General features: G+C 42.1%; 4 non-coding genes and 1 pseudogene across 4 annotated transcripts; all 5 read right to left on the reverse strand.

Moving 5' to 3' along the window:
* Positions 1–1746: 1746 nt before the first annotated feature.
* Positions 1747–1940, reverse strand: LOC139408120 (small nucleolar RNA U3; annotated as a pseudogene).
* A 2910-nt stretch (positions 1941–4850) lies between these two features.
* Positions 4851–5066, reverse strand: LOC139408191 (small nucleolar RNA U3). The gene has a single exon (XR_011634241.1). It is a non-coding gene; the product is annotated as a small nucleolar RNA U3 (small nucleolar RNA).
* A 2913-nt stretch (positions 5067–7979) lies between these two features.
* On the reverse strand, positions 7980–8195 carry LOC139408192 (small nucleolar RNA U3). Its single transcript, XR_011634242.1, has one exon. It is a non-coding gene; the product is annotated as a small nucleolar RNA U3 (small nucleolar RNA).
* Positions 8196–8983: 788 nt separating this feature from the next.
* Positions 8984–9199, reverse strand: LOC139408119 (small nucleolar RNA U3). Its single transcript, XR_011634178.1, has one exon. It is a non-coding gene; the product is annotated as a small nucleolar RNA U3 (small nucleolar RNA).
* A 787-nt stretch (positions 9200–9986) lies between these two features.
* LOC139408193 (small nucleolar RNA U3) lies at positions 9987–10202 on the reverse strand. Its single transcript, XR_011634243.1, has one exon. It is a non-coding gene; the product is annotated as a small nucleolar RNA U3 (small nucleolar RNA).
* Positions 10203–12892: the final 2690 nt, after the last annotated feature.

Genomic DNA, 12892 nt, shown 5'->3' on the forward strand with positions numbered 1-12892 from the left:
ATAGGTTGTATTGTGCATAACAAATTCAATTTACTTAATCAATCAATCAATCAATCAAATGTATTTATAAAGACCTTTGTACATAAGCAGTTGTCACAAAGTGCTCCACATTAACCCATCCCAGAATTATTCTGTTGAACAAGGCAGCGTAAATTTAAGGCAAGCCAATGTGTTCACTAGTCATTTGCCCAAAGTTGTTGAAAATATTTTAGTTGCATTTTGGTGGGCATACAGTACCAGTCAAAAGTTTGGACACACCTACTCATTAAAGGGCTTTTCTTTATTTTAACTATTTTCTACATTATAGAACAAGAGTGAAGACATCAAAACTATGAAATAACACATATGGAATCATGTAATAACCAAAAAAGTGTTTAACAAATCTAAATATATTTAATAGTAGCCACCCTTTGACTCGATGACAGCTTTGCACACTTGGCATTCTCTCATTCATAAGGCAGTCACCTGAAATGCATTTCAATTTACAAATGTGCCTTGTTAAAAGTACATTTGTGGAATTTCTTTCTTTCATAATGTGTTTGAGCCAATCAGTTGTGTTGTGACAAGGTAGGGTGGAACTTTGAAAGTTTCTTCAAGTGCAGTCGCAAAAACCATCAAGCGCTATGATGAAACTGGCTCTCATGAGGACCACCACAGGAAAGGAAGAACCAGAGTTACCTCTGCTGCAGAGGATAAGTTCATTAGAGTTACCAGCCTCAGATATTGCAGCCCAAATAAATGCTTCACACAGTTTAAGTAACAGACACATCTCAACTCTCAGCATCAACTGTTCAGAGGAGGCTGCGTGAATCAGGCCTTCATGGTTGATTTTCTGCAAAGAAACCACTACTAAATGACACCAGTAAGAAGAAGAGACTTGCTTGGGCCAAGAAACACAAGCAATGGACGTTAGACCTGTGGAAGTATGTCCTTTGGTCTGGTGAGTCCAAATGTAAGATTTCTGGTTCCAACTGCCGTGTCTTTCTGAGACGCAGAGTAGGTGATTCCCATCGTGAAGCATGGAGGAGGTGGTGTGGGGGTGCTTTGCTGGTGACACTGTATGTGATTTATTTAGAATTCAAGATACACTTAACCAGCATGGCTACCACATCATTTTGTAATGAAACACCATTCCATCTGCTTTGCGCTTAGTGGGACTATCATTTGCTTTTCAACAGGATAATAACCCACCACACCTCCACACTGTGTAAGGGCTATTTGATTAAGAAGGAGAGTGATGGAGTGCTGCATCAGGTGTCTTGGCCTCCACAATCACCCGACCTCAACCCAATTGAGATGGTTTGGGATGAGTTGAACCACAAAGTGAAGGAAAAGCAGCTAACACATACTCAGTATATGAGGGAACTCCTTCAATACTGTTGGAAAAGCACTCCAGGTGGAGCTGGTTGAGAGAATGCCAAATGTGCAAAGCTGTCATCAAGTCAAAGGGTGGCTACTTTGAAGAATCTAAAATCTAAAATACATTTTGATTGGTTTAGCACTTTAACCACATCCATGTATTGGAAGGAATGGCCTAAATGTTCATCATGGATAGCAAAACCTAACACTTTAGAAACACATTTCTGAAGTAAATAACTGTAGAAGTGATCATAGAATGTATCATCTTGGTGGAGCAGTTGTTGTGATCAAGGTGGAGCGTCTTGAAAAGAGCATTTGCACCGCCGGTATGTGTTGCATTCTCAGAGTCAACAGCTATTTTCATTTATTTTAACATGATCAGCATCCACTCAGAACATGTTCCCTTCATCCAAATCCCATTGAAGAACAAACAACAGTCGTCAATGGTGGAACGAAAATGAGCAAAGTCACTCCTAGCCACGAGACACGCTCTGAAAGGAATATCTAAAATCTTCATCATTATTTCTTCATTATAATATTTAGTTGAGGTTTAGGGTTTAGTGAAAGATTTGTCCTAACTACAAAATGCTTTTTGTTTTTTAAATATTTAGGACTAACTTATTCCTTGCCATCCATTCTGAAACTAAGCGCAGTTCTTAAGTGTTGCAGTGATTTCACTCGCTGACGTGTATAGTGTTGAGTCATCCGCATACATCCGCATACATAGGCACATTGGCTTTGCTCAGGGCCAGTGGCATGTCATTAGTATAAAAATAAATAAGAGGCCTAGAACGGTACCCTGGGGAATTCCTGATTCTACCTTGATTATGTTGGAGAGGCCTCCATTAAAGACCACCCTATGTGTTCTGTTAGAGAGGTAAATCTTTATCCACAATATAGCAGGGGGTGTAAATCCATAGCACATACGTTTTTCCATCAGCAGACTATGATCGTCATGTCAATAGCCGCACTAAAGTCTAACAAAACAGCTCCCACAATTTTTTTATCATCAATTTCTCTCAGCCAATCATCAATCATTTGTGCAAGTGCCATGCTTGTTGAATGTCCTTCCCTATAAGCATGCTGAAAGTCTGTTGTCAATTTGTTTACAGTAAAATGGCACTGTATCTGGTCAAACACAATTTTTTCCAAAAGTTTACTAAGAGTTGGTAACAGGTTCATTGGTCGGTGATATTTGAGCCAGTACAGTGGGATTAACTATTCTTGGGTAGTGGAATTACTTTTGCTTCCCTCCAGGCCTGAGGGCACACACTTTCTAGTAGGCTTAGATAGAAAATATTGAAAATAGGAGTGGCAATATCGACCGCTATTATCCTCAGTAATTTTCCATCCAAGTTGTCAGACCCCGGTGGCTTGTCATTGTTGATAGACAACAATACCTTTTTTTCAAAATTCTAAATAATTTGATCAGTTATATTTGGATTTGTAGTGTCAGCATTTGTTGCTCACATGTCATGCCTATGTTTGCTAATCTTGCCAATGAAAAAAATTATTCAAGTAATTGCCAATATCAGTGGCTTTTGTGATGAATGAGCTATCTGATTCAATGAATGATGGAGTTGAGTTTGTCTTTTTGCCCAAAATTGCATTTAAGATGCTCCAAAGCTTTTTACTATCATTCTTTAAATCTTTTTTCTTTGTTTCATAATATAGTTTATTTTTCTTTTGATTCAGTTTAGTCACATGATTTCTCAATGTGCAGTATGTTTGCCAATCTGTTGTGCAGCCAGACTGATATCCCATTCTTTTACCTCATCCCTCTCAACCATACAATTCTTTAATTCCTCAACAATCCATGGGGATTTAATAGTTTTTACAGTCATTTTCTTAATTGGTGCATGCTTATTAGTAACTGGAATAAGACATTTCATAAATATGTCAAGTGCAGTGTCTGGTTGCTCCTCATTACACACCACAGACCAGGAAATATTCTTTACATCATCAACATAGCAATCACTACACAACTTATTGTATGACCTCTTATACAGTATATTTGGCCCAGCCTTTGGAACTTTGGTTTTCCTAAATATGGCTACTATGTTGTGATCATCCAATGGATTTGGATACTGCTTTAAAGCAAATGTCTGCAGCATTGGTAAAGATGTGATCAATAAAATGGTTGATGATTTAACTCCTGTGCTATTTATAACTACCCTGATACAGTAGGTTGACTGATAACCTGAACCAGGTTGCAGGCACAAGTTACAGTTTAAAGCTATTTCTTGAGTGGGAAGTTTAAGTCCATATTTAAATCACCCAGAAAATATACCTCTCTGTCGATATCACATACATTATCAAGCATTTCACACGTTATCCAGATACTGACTGTTAGCACTTGGTGGTCTATAGCAGCTTCCCACAAGAATGGGCTTTAGGTGAGGAAAATGAACCTGTAACAATATTACTTCAATATTATTTAACATGAGAACAATTTTAAGATTTACAGGAATGTGGTTCTGAATATAAATGGCAACACCTCCACCATTGGCATTTCTATATTTTCTGTAGATGTTATAACCATGTATTTCTACCACTGTATCATCAAAGGTATTATCTAAGTGATTTTCCGAAATTATGAATGTCATCTGTTACAAGCAAATTATTGATGTCATGAACTTTGTTTCTTAAGCTACATATGTTAATGTGGGCTGTTTTTAGCACTGTTCTGAGATGTTTGATTATTTTCATTGGTTTACAGGGAAGCCTAGCAGAAGTAGACATGCTGATCTTAATTATGTTAGTGCAGGGTGAGATGCACACCGCCTCAGGGCTAACAGTATAACGCTGGTTCATAGGCACATAATTACAGCATACAATAGCTGTAGAATCAGCAGAGGCATTCAGGGCAGTTAGAGCGACATAAATTGATAAATTGATCTGGTTTTGGGTCATTGATAAGTCATTGTGTCAACACAGTAAATAACTAATAAAATGATCGCTGAAAGTATAGTTTTCATTCAAGTTCATTGAAGAACAAGGAACAGTCATCAAAGGTGGAAGAAAAATGAGCAAAGTCATTTCTAGCCACCAGAGGGGGCTGAGATAGAGCTGTGTTTGTGAGACAAAGACGGATTCCGAAGGTGCCCAGGCCCGGGTCTTTTTTTTACAGAAACATCTGTAGAGTCAGAATGGTTTGAATTACAAACTACTAAAAGCTATCTATGAAAAGCTGAGACTCTATCGAACATGCACATGTAACATGTTTTGCTCTATGACGCTCACAAGCTACCAAAAAGTTGTTAGAAAGTACAAGGTTCTTCTACGTATGAAGGTCAAAGGTTGTCCTGAAAGGAAAATTTTAAAACTCCTCATTTTGAAGCAAAATATAAGGGCTGGACATGGAGATCAACGAAAGCCAGAAAACTGAAAAGATTATTGCTGGGGTCTCAGGACTGATTCAAGAGGTTTTATTTTACTAACGATAAGGATTTGGGAGACATTTCAGTAGTTTTTATTGTACATGGTTAACATCCACTCAGAACATAGTCCCTTCATCCACGTTCATTGAAGAACAAGGAACAGTCATCAAAGGTGGAAGAAAAATGAGCAAAGTCATTTCTAGCCACCAGATTCATGCTCTGAATGGGAATATCTTGAATCGTCATCATGGATAGCGAGATCTACCACTTTAGACACACATTTCTCAAGTAACGCACTATAGAAATGATCCCTGAAAGTATAGTCTTGGTGCATAAGTTGTTGTGATCAAGGTGGAGCATCTTGAAAAGAGCATTTGCACCACCGGTTTGTGTTGCATTCTCAGCATCAACAGTTGTTGCAATCAAATTATGTTAATTATGGAGAATTGCTAGGTTCCTCAATTGAGAAAAATGGTCAACGATGCTGGTTGCCAACAGGTAAAATATGACGTAATGTTGGTGGACAGCCATCCATATTTCAAAGCCGGTTATTTGTGTTGAATTCTACCCCCTTTTAAACATTGTGTGTTTTAGCTATAGACGTATGGGTTGTACCATCAGATTTGTCTCTGTCTTCAGCATCCAGTGGTACCAAGAGTTAGTCTGTGTGATTAACGGGGGCTGAGATAGAGCTGTGTTTGTGAGACAAAGACGGATTCCGAAGGTGCCCAGGCCCGGGTCTTTTTTTTACAGAAACATCTGTAGAGTCAGAATGGTTTGAATTACAAACTACTAAAAGCTATCTATGAAAAGCTGAGACTCTATCGAACATGCACATGTAACATGTTTTGCACTATGACGCTCACAAGCTACCAAAAAGTTGTTAGAAAGTAAATCAAATCAAATCAAATCAAATCAAATCAAATCAAATTTTATTTGTCACATACACATGGTTAGCAGATGTTAATGCGAGTGTAGCGAAATGCTTGTGCTTCTAGTTCCGACAATGCAGTAATAACAAGTAATCTAACTAACAATTCCAAAACTACTGTCTTGTACACAGTGTAAGGGGATAAAGAATATGTACATAAGGATATATGAATGAGTGATGGTACAGAGCAGCATAGGCAAGATACAGTAGATGGTATCGGGTACAGTATGTACAAATGAGATGAGTATGTAAACAAAGTGGCATAGTATAGTATAAAGTGGCTAGTGATACATGTATTACATAAGGATACCGTCGATGATATAGAGTACAGTATATACGTATGCGTATGAGATGAATAATGTAGGGTAAGTAACATTTATATAAGGTAGCATTGTTTAAAGTGGCTAGTGATATATTTACATCATTTCCCATCAATTCCCATTATTAAAGTGGCTGGAGTTGAGTCAGTGTCAGTGTGTTGGCAGCAGCCACTCAGTGTTAGTGGTGGCTGTTTAACAGTCTGATGGCCTTGAGATAGAAGCTGTTTTTCAGTCTCTCGGTCCCAGCTTTGATGCACCTGTACTGACCTCGCCTTCTGGATGATAGCGGGGTGAACAGGCAGTGGCTCGGGTGGTTGATGTCCTTGATGATCTTTATGGCCTTCCTGTGACATCGGGTGGTGTAGGTGTCCTGGAGGGCAGGTAGTTTGCCCCCGGTGATGCGTTGTGCAGACCTCACTACCCTCTGGAGAGCCTTACGGTTGAGGGCGGTGCAGTTGCCATACCAGGCGGTGATACAGCCCGCCAGGATGCTCTCGATTGTGCATCTGTAGAAGTTTGTGAGTGCTTTTGGTGACAAGCCGAATTTCTTCAGCCTCCTGAGGTTGAAGAGGCGCTGCTGCGCCTTCTTCACGATGCTGTCTGTGTGAGTGGACCAATTCAGTTTGTCTGTGATGTGTATGCCGAGGAACTTAAAACTTGCTACCCTCTCCACTACTGTTCCATCGATGTGGATAGGGGGGTGTTCCCTCTGCTGTTTCCTGAAGTCCACAATCATCTCCTTAGTTTTGTTGACGTTGAGTGTGAGGTTGTTTTCCTGACACCACACTCCGAGGGCCCTCACCTCCTCCCTGTAGGCCGTCTCATCGTTGTTGGTAATCAAGCCTACCACTGTTGTGTCGTCCGCAAACTTGATGATTGAGTTGGAGGCGTGCGTGGCCACGCAGTCGTGGGTGAACAGGGAGTACAGTAGAGGGCTCAGAACGCAACCTTGTGGGGCCCCAGTGTTGAGGATCAGCGGGGAGGAGATGTTGTTGCCTACCCTCACCACCTGGGGGCGGCCCGTCAGGAAGTCCAGTACCCAGTTGCACAGGGCGGGGTCGAGACCCAGGGTCTCGAGCTTGATGACGAGCTTGGAGGGTACTATGGTGTTGAATGCCGAGCTGTAGTCGATGAACAGCATTCTCACATAGGTATTCCTCTTGTCCAGATGGGTTAGGGCAGTGTGCAGTGTGGTTGAGATTGCATCGTCTGTGGACCTATTTGGGCGGTAAGCAAATTGGAGTGGGTCTAGGGTGTCAGGTAGGGTGGAGGTGATATGGTCCTTGACTAGTCTCTCAAAGCACTTCATGATGACGGATGTGAGTGCTACGGGGCGGTAGTCATTTAGCTCAGTTACCTTAGCTTTCTTGGGAACAGGAACAATGGTGGCCCTCTTGAAGCATGTGGGAACAGCAGACTGGTATAGGGATTGATTGAATATGTCCGTAAACACACCGGCCAGCTGGTCTGCGCATGCTCTGAGGGCGCGGCTGGGGATGCCATCTGGGCCTGCAGCCTTGCGAGGGTTAACACGTTTAAATGTCTTACTCACCTCGGCTGCAGTGAAGGAGAGACCGCATGTTTTCGTTGCAGGCCGTGTCAGTGGCACTGTATTGTCCTCAAAGCGGGCAAAAAAGTTATTTAGTCTGCCTGGGAGCAAGACATCCTGGTCCGTGACTGGGCTGGGTTTCTTCCTGTAGTCCGTGATTGACTGTAGACCCTGCCACATGCCTCTTGTGTCTGAGCCGTTGAATTGAGATTCTACGTACAAGGTTCTTCTACGTATGAAGGTCAAAGGTTGTCCTGAAAGGAACATTTTAAAACTCCTCATTTTGAAGCAAAATATAAGGGCTGGACATGGAGATCAACGAAAGCCAGAAAACTGAAAAGATTATTGCTGGGGTCTCAGGACTGATTCAAGAGGTTTTATTTTACTAACGATAAGGATTTGGGAGACATTTCAGTAGTTTTTATTGTACATGGTTAACATCCACTCAGAACATAGTCCCTTCATCCACGTTCATTGAAGAACAAGGAACAGTCATCAAAGGTGGAAGAAAAATGAGCAAAGTCATTTCTAGCCACCAGATTCATGCTCTGAATGGGAATATCTTGAATCGTCATCATGGATAGCGAGATCTACCACTTTAGACACACATTTCTCAAGTAACGCACTATAGAAATGATCCCTGAAAGTATAGTCTTGGTGCATAAGCTGTTGTGATCAAGGTGGAGCATCTTGAAAAGAGCATTTGCACCACCGGTTTGTGTTGCATTCTCAGCATCAACAGTTGTTGCAATCAAATTATGTTAATTATGGAGAATTGCTAGGTTCCTCAATTGAGAAAAATGGTCAACGATGCTGGTTGCCAACAGGTAAAATATGACGTAATGTTGGTGGACAGCCATCCATATTTCAAAGCCGGTTATTTGTGTTGAATTCTACCCCCTTTTAAACATTGTGTGTTTTAGCTATAGACGTATGGGTTGTACCATCAGATTTGTCTCTGTCTTCTGCATCCAGTGGTACCAAGAGCTAGTCTGTGTGATTAACGGGGGCTGAGATAGAGCTGTGTTTGTGAGACAAAGACGGATTCCGAAGGTGCCCAGGCCCGGGTCTATTTTTTTCCCGAAACATCTGTAGAGTCAGAATGGTTTGAATTACAAACTACTAAAAGCTATCTATGAAAAGCTGAGACTCTATCGAACATGCACATGTAACATGTTTTGCTCTATGACGCTCACAAGCTACCAAAAAGTTGTTAGAAGGTACAAGGTTCTTCTACGTATGAAGGTCAAAGGTTGTCCTGAAAGGAAAATTTTAAAACTCCTCATTTTGAAGCAAAATATAAGGGCTGGACATGGAGATCAACGAAAGCCAGAAAACTGAAAAGATTATTGCTGGGGTCTCAGGACTGATTCAAGAGGTTTTATTTTACTAACGATAAGGATTTGGGAGACATTTCAGTAGTTTTTATTGTACATGGTTAACATCCACTCAGAACATAGTCCCTTCATCCACGTTCATTGAAGAACAAGGAAGAGTCATCAAAGGTGGAAGAAAAATGAGCAAAGTCATTTCTAGCCACCAGATTCATGCTCTGAATGGGAATATCTTGAATCGTCATCATGGATAGCGAGATCTACCACTTTAGACACACATTTCTCAAGTAACGCACTATAGAAATGATCCCTGAAAGTATAGTCTTGGTGCATAAGTTGTTGTGATCAAGGTGGAGCATCTTGAAAAGAGCATTTGCACCACCGGTTTGTGTTGCATTCTCAGCATCAACAGTTGTTGCAATCAAATTATGTTAATTATGGAGAATTGCTAGGTTCCTCAATTGAGAAAAATGGTCAACGATGCTGGTTGCCAACAGGTAAAATATGACGTAATGTTGGTGGACAGCCATCCATATTTCAAAGCCGGTTATTTGTGTTGAATTCTACCCCCTTTTAAACATTGTGTGTTTTAGCTATAGACGTATGGGTTGTACCATCAGATTCGTCTCTGTCTTCAGCATCCAGTGGTACCAAGAGTTAGTCTGTGTGATTAACGGGGGCTGAGATAGAGCTGTGTTTGTGAGACAAAGACGGATTCCGAAGGTGCCCAGGCCCGGGTCTTTTTTTTACAGAAACATCTGTAGAGTCAGAATGGTTTGAATTACAAACTACTAAAAGCTATCTATGAAAAGCTGAGACTCTATCGAACATGCACATGTAACATGTTTTGCTCTATGACGCTCACAAGCTACCAAAAAGTTGTTAGAAAGTACAAGGTTCTTCTACGTATGAAGGTCAAAGGTTGTCCTGAAAGGAAAATTTTAAAACTCCTCATTTTGAAGCAAAATATAAGGGCTGGACATGGAGATCAACGAAAGCCAGAAAACTGAAAAGATTATTGCTGGGGTCTCAGGACTGATTCAAGAGGTCTTATTTTACTAACGATAAGGATTTGGGAGACATTTCAGTAGTTTTTATTGTACATGGTTAACATCCACTCAGAACATAGTCCCTTCATCCACGTTCATTGAAGAACAAGGAACAGTCATCAAAGGTGGAAGAAAAATGAGCAAAGTCATTTCTAGCCACCAGATTCATGCTCTGAATGGGAATATCTTGAATCGTCATCATGGATAGCGAGATCTACCACTTTAGACACACATTTCTCAAGTAACGCACTATAGAAATGATCCCTGAAAGTATAGTCTTGGTGCATAAGTTGTTGTGAGCAAGGTGGAGCATCTTGAAAAGAGCATTTGCACCACCGGTTTGTGTTGCATTCTCAGCATCAACAGTTGTTGCAATCAAATTATGTTAATTATGGAGAATTGCTAGGTTCCTCAATTGAGAAAAATGGTCAACGATGCTGGTTGCCAACAGGTAAAATATGACGTAATGTTGGTGGACAGCCATCCATATTTCAAAGCCGGTTATTTGTGTTGAATTCTACCCCCTTTTAAACATTGTGTGTTTTAGCTATAGACGTATGGGTTGTACCATCAGATTTGTCTCTGTCTTCTCCATCCAGTGGTACCAAGAGTTAGTCTGTGTGATTAACGGGGGCTGAGATAGAGCTGTGTTTGTGAGACAAAGACGGATTCCGAAGGTGCCCAGGCCCGGGTCTTTTTTTTACAGAAACATCTGTAGAGTCAGAATGGTTTGAATTACAAACTACTAAAAGCTATCTATGAAAAGCTGAGACTCTATCGAACATGCACATGTAACATGTTTTGCACTATGACGCTCACAAGCTACCAAAAAGTTGTTAGAAAGTAAATCAAATCAAATCAAATCAAATCAAATCAAATCAAATTTTATTTGTCACATACACATGGTTAGCAGATGTTAATGCGAGTGTAGCGAAATGCTTGTGCTTCTAGTTCCGACAATGCAGTAATAACAAGTAATCTAACTAACAATTCCAAAACTACTGTCTTGTACACAGTGTAAGGGGATAAAGAATATGTACATAAGGATATATGAATGAGTGATGGTACAGAGCAGCATAGGCAAGATACAGTAGATGGTATCGGGTACAGTATGTACAAATGAGATGAGTATGTAAACAAAGTGGCATAGTATAGTATAAAGTGGCTAGTGATACATGTATTACATAAGGATACCGTCGATGATATAGAGTACAGTATATACGTATGCGTATGAGATGAATAATGTAGGGTAAGTAACATTTATATAAGGTAGCATTGTTTAAAGTGGCTAGTGATATATTTACATCATTTCCCATCAATTCCCATTATTAAAGTGGCTGGAGTTGAGTCAGTGTCAGTGTGTTGGCAGCAGCCACTCAGTGTTAGTGGTGGCTGTTTAACAGTCTGATGGCCTTGAGATAGAAGCTGTTTTTCAGTCTCTCGGTCCCAGCTTTGATGCACCTGTACTGACCTCGCCTTCTGGATGATAGCGGGGTGAACAGGCAGTGGCTCGGGTGGTTGATGTCCTTGATGATCTTTATGGCCTTCCTGTGACATCGGGTGGTGTAGGTGTCCTGGAGGGCAGGTAGTTTGCCCCCGGTGATGCGTTGTGCAGACCTCACTACCCTCTGGAGAGCCTTACGGTTGAGGGCGGTGCAGTTGCCATACCAGGCGGTGATACAGCCCGCCAGGATGCTCTCGATTGTGCATCTGTAGAAGTTTGTGAGTGCTTTTGGTGACAAGCCGAATTTCTTCAGCCTCCTGAGGTTGAAGAGGCGCTGCTGCGCCTTCTTCACGATGCTGTCTGTGTGAGTGGACCAATTCAGTTTGTCTGTGATGTGTATGCCGAGGAACTTAAAACTTGCTACCCTCTCCACTACTGTTCCATCGATGTGGATAGGGGGGTGTTCCCTCTGCTGTTTCCTGAAGTCCACAATCATCTCCTTAGTTTTGTTGACGTTGAGTGTGAGGTTGTTTTCCTGACACCACACTCCGAGGGCCCTCACCTCCTCCCTGTAGGCCGTCTCATCGTTGTTGGTAATCAAGCCTACCACTGTTGTGTCGTCCGCAAACTTGATGATTGAGTTGGAGGCGTGCGTGGCCACGCAGTCGTGGGTGAACAGGGAGTACAGTAGAGGGCTCAGAACGCAACCTTGTGGGGCCCCAGTGTTGAGGATCAGCGGGGAGGAGATGTTGTTGCCTACCCTCACCACCTGGGGGCGGCCCGTCAGGAAGTCCAGTACCCAGTTGCACAGGGCGGGGTCGAGACCCAGGGTCTCGAGCTTGATGACGAGCTTGGAGGGTACTATGGTGTTGAATGCCGAGCTGTAGTCGATGAACAGCATTCTCACATAGGTATTCCTCTTGTCCAGATGGGTTAGGGCAGTGTGCAGTGTGGTTGAGATTGCATCGTCTGTGGACCTATTTGGGCGGTAAGCAAATTGGAGTGGGTCTAGGGTGTCAGGTAGGGTGGAGGTGATATGGTCCTTGACTAGTCTCTCAAAGCACTTCATGATGACGGATGTGAGTGCTACGGGGCGGTAGTCATTTAGCTCAGTTACCTTAGCTTTCTTGGGAACAGGAACAATGGTGGCCCTCTTGAAGCATGTGGGAACAGCAGACTGGTATAGGGATTGATTGAATATGTCCGTAAACACACCGGCCAGCTGGTCTGCGCATGCTCTGAGGGCGCGGCTGGGGATGCCATCTGGGCCTGCAGCCTTGCGAGGGTTAACACGTTTAAATGTCTTACTCACCTCGGCTGCAGTGAAGGAGAGACCGCATGTTTTCGTTGCAGGCCGTGTCAGTGGCACTGTATTGTCCTCAAAGCGGGCAAAAAAGTTATTTAGTCTGCCTGGGAGCAAGACATCCTGGTCCGTGACTGGGCTGGGTTTCTTCCTGTAGTCCGTGATTGACTGTAGACCCTGCCACATGCCTCTTGTGTCTGAGCCGTTGAATTGAGATTCTACG

This window comes from Oncorhynchus clarkii, chromosome 4, assembly GCF_045791955.1.
Source record: "Oncorhynchus clarkii lewisi isolate Uvic-CL-2024 chromosome 4, UVic_Ocla_1.0, whole genome shotgun sequence".
NCBI classification, from domain to species: domain Eukaryota; kingdom Metazoa; phylum Chordata; class Actinopteri; order Salmoniformes; family Salmonidae; genus Oncorhynchus; species Oncorhynchus clarkii.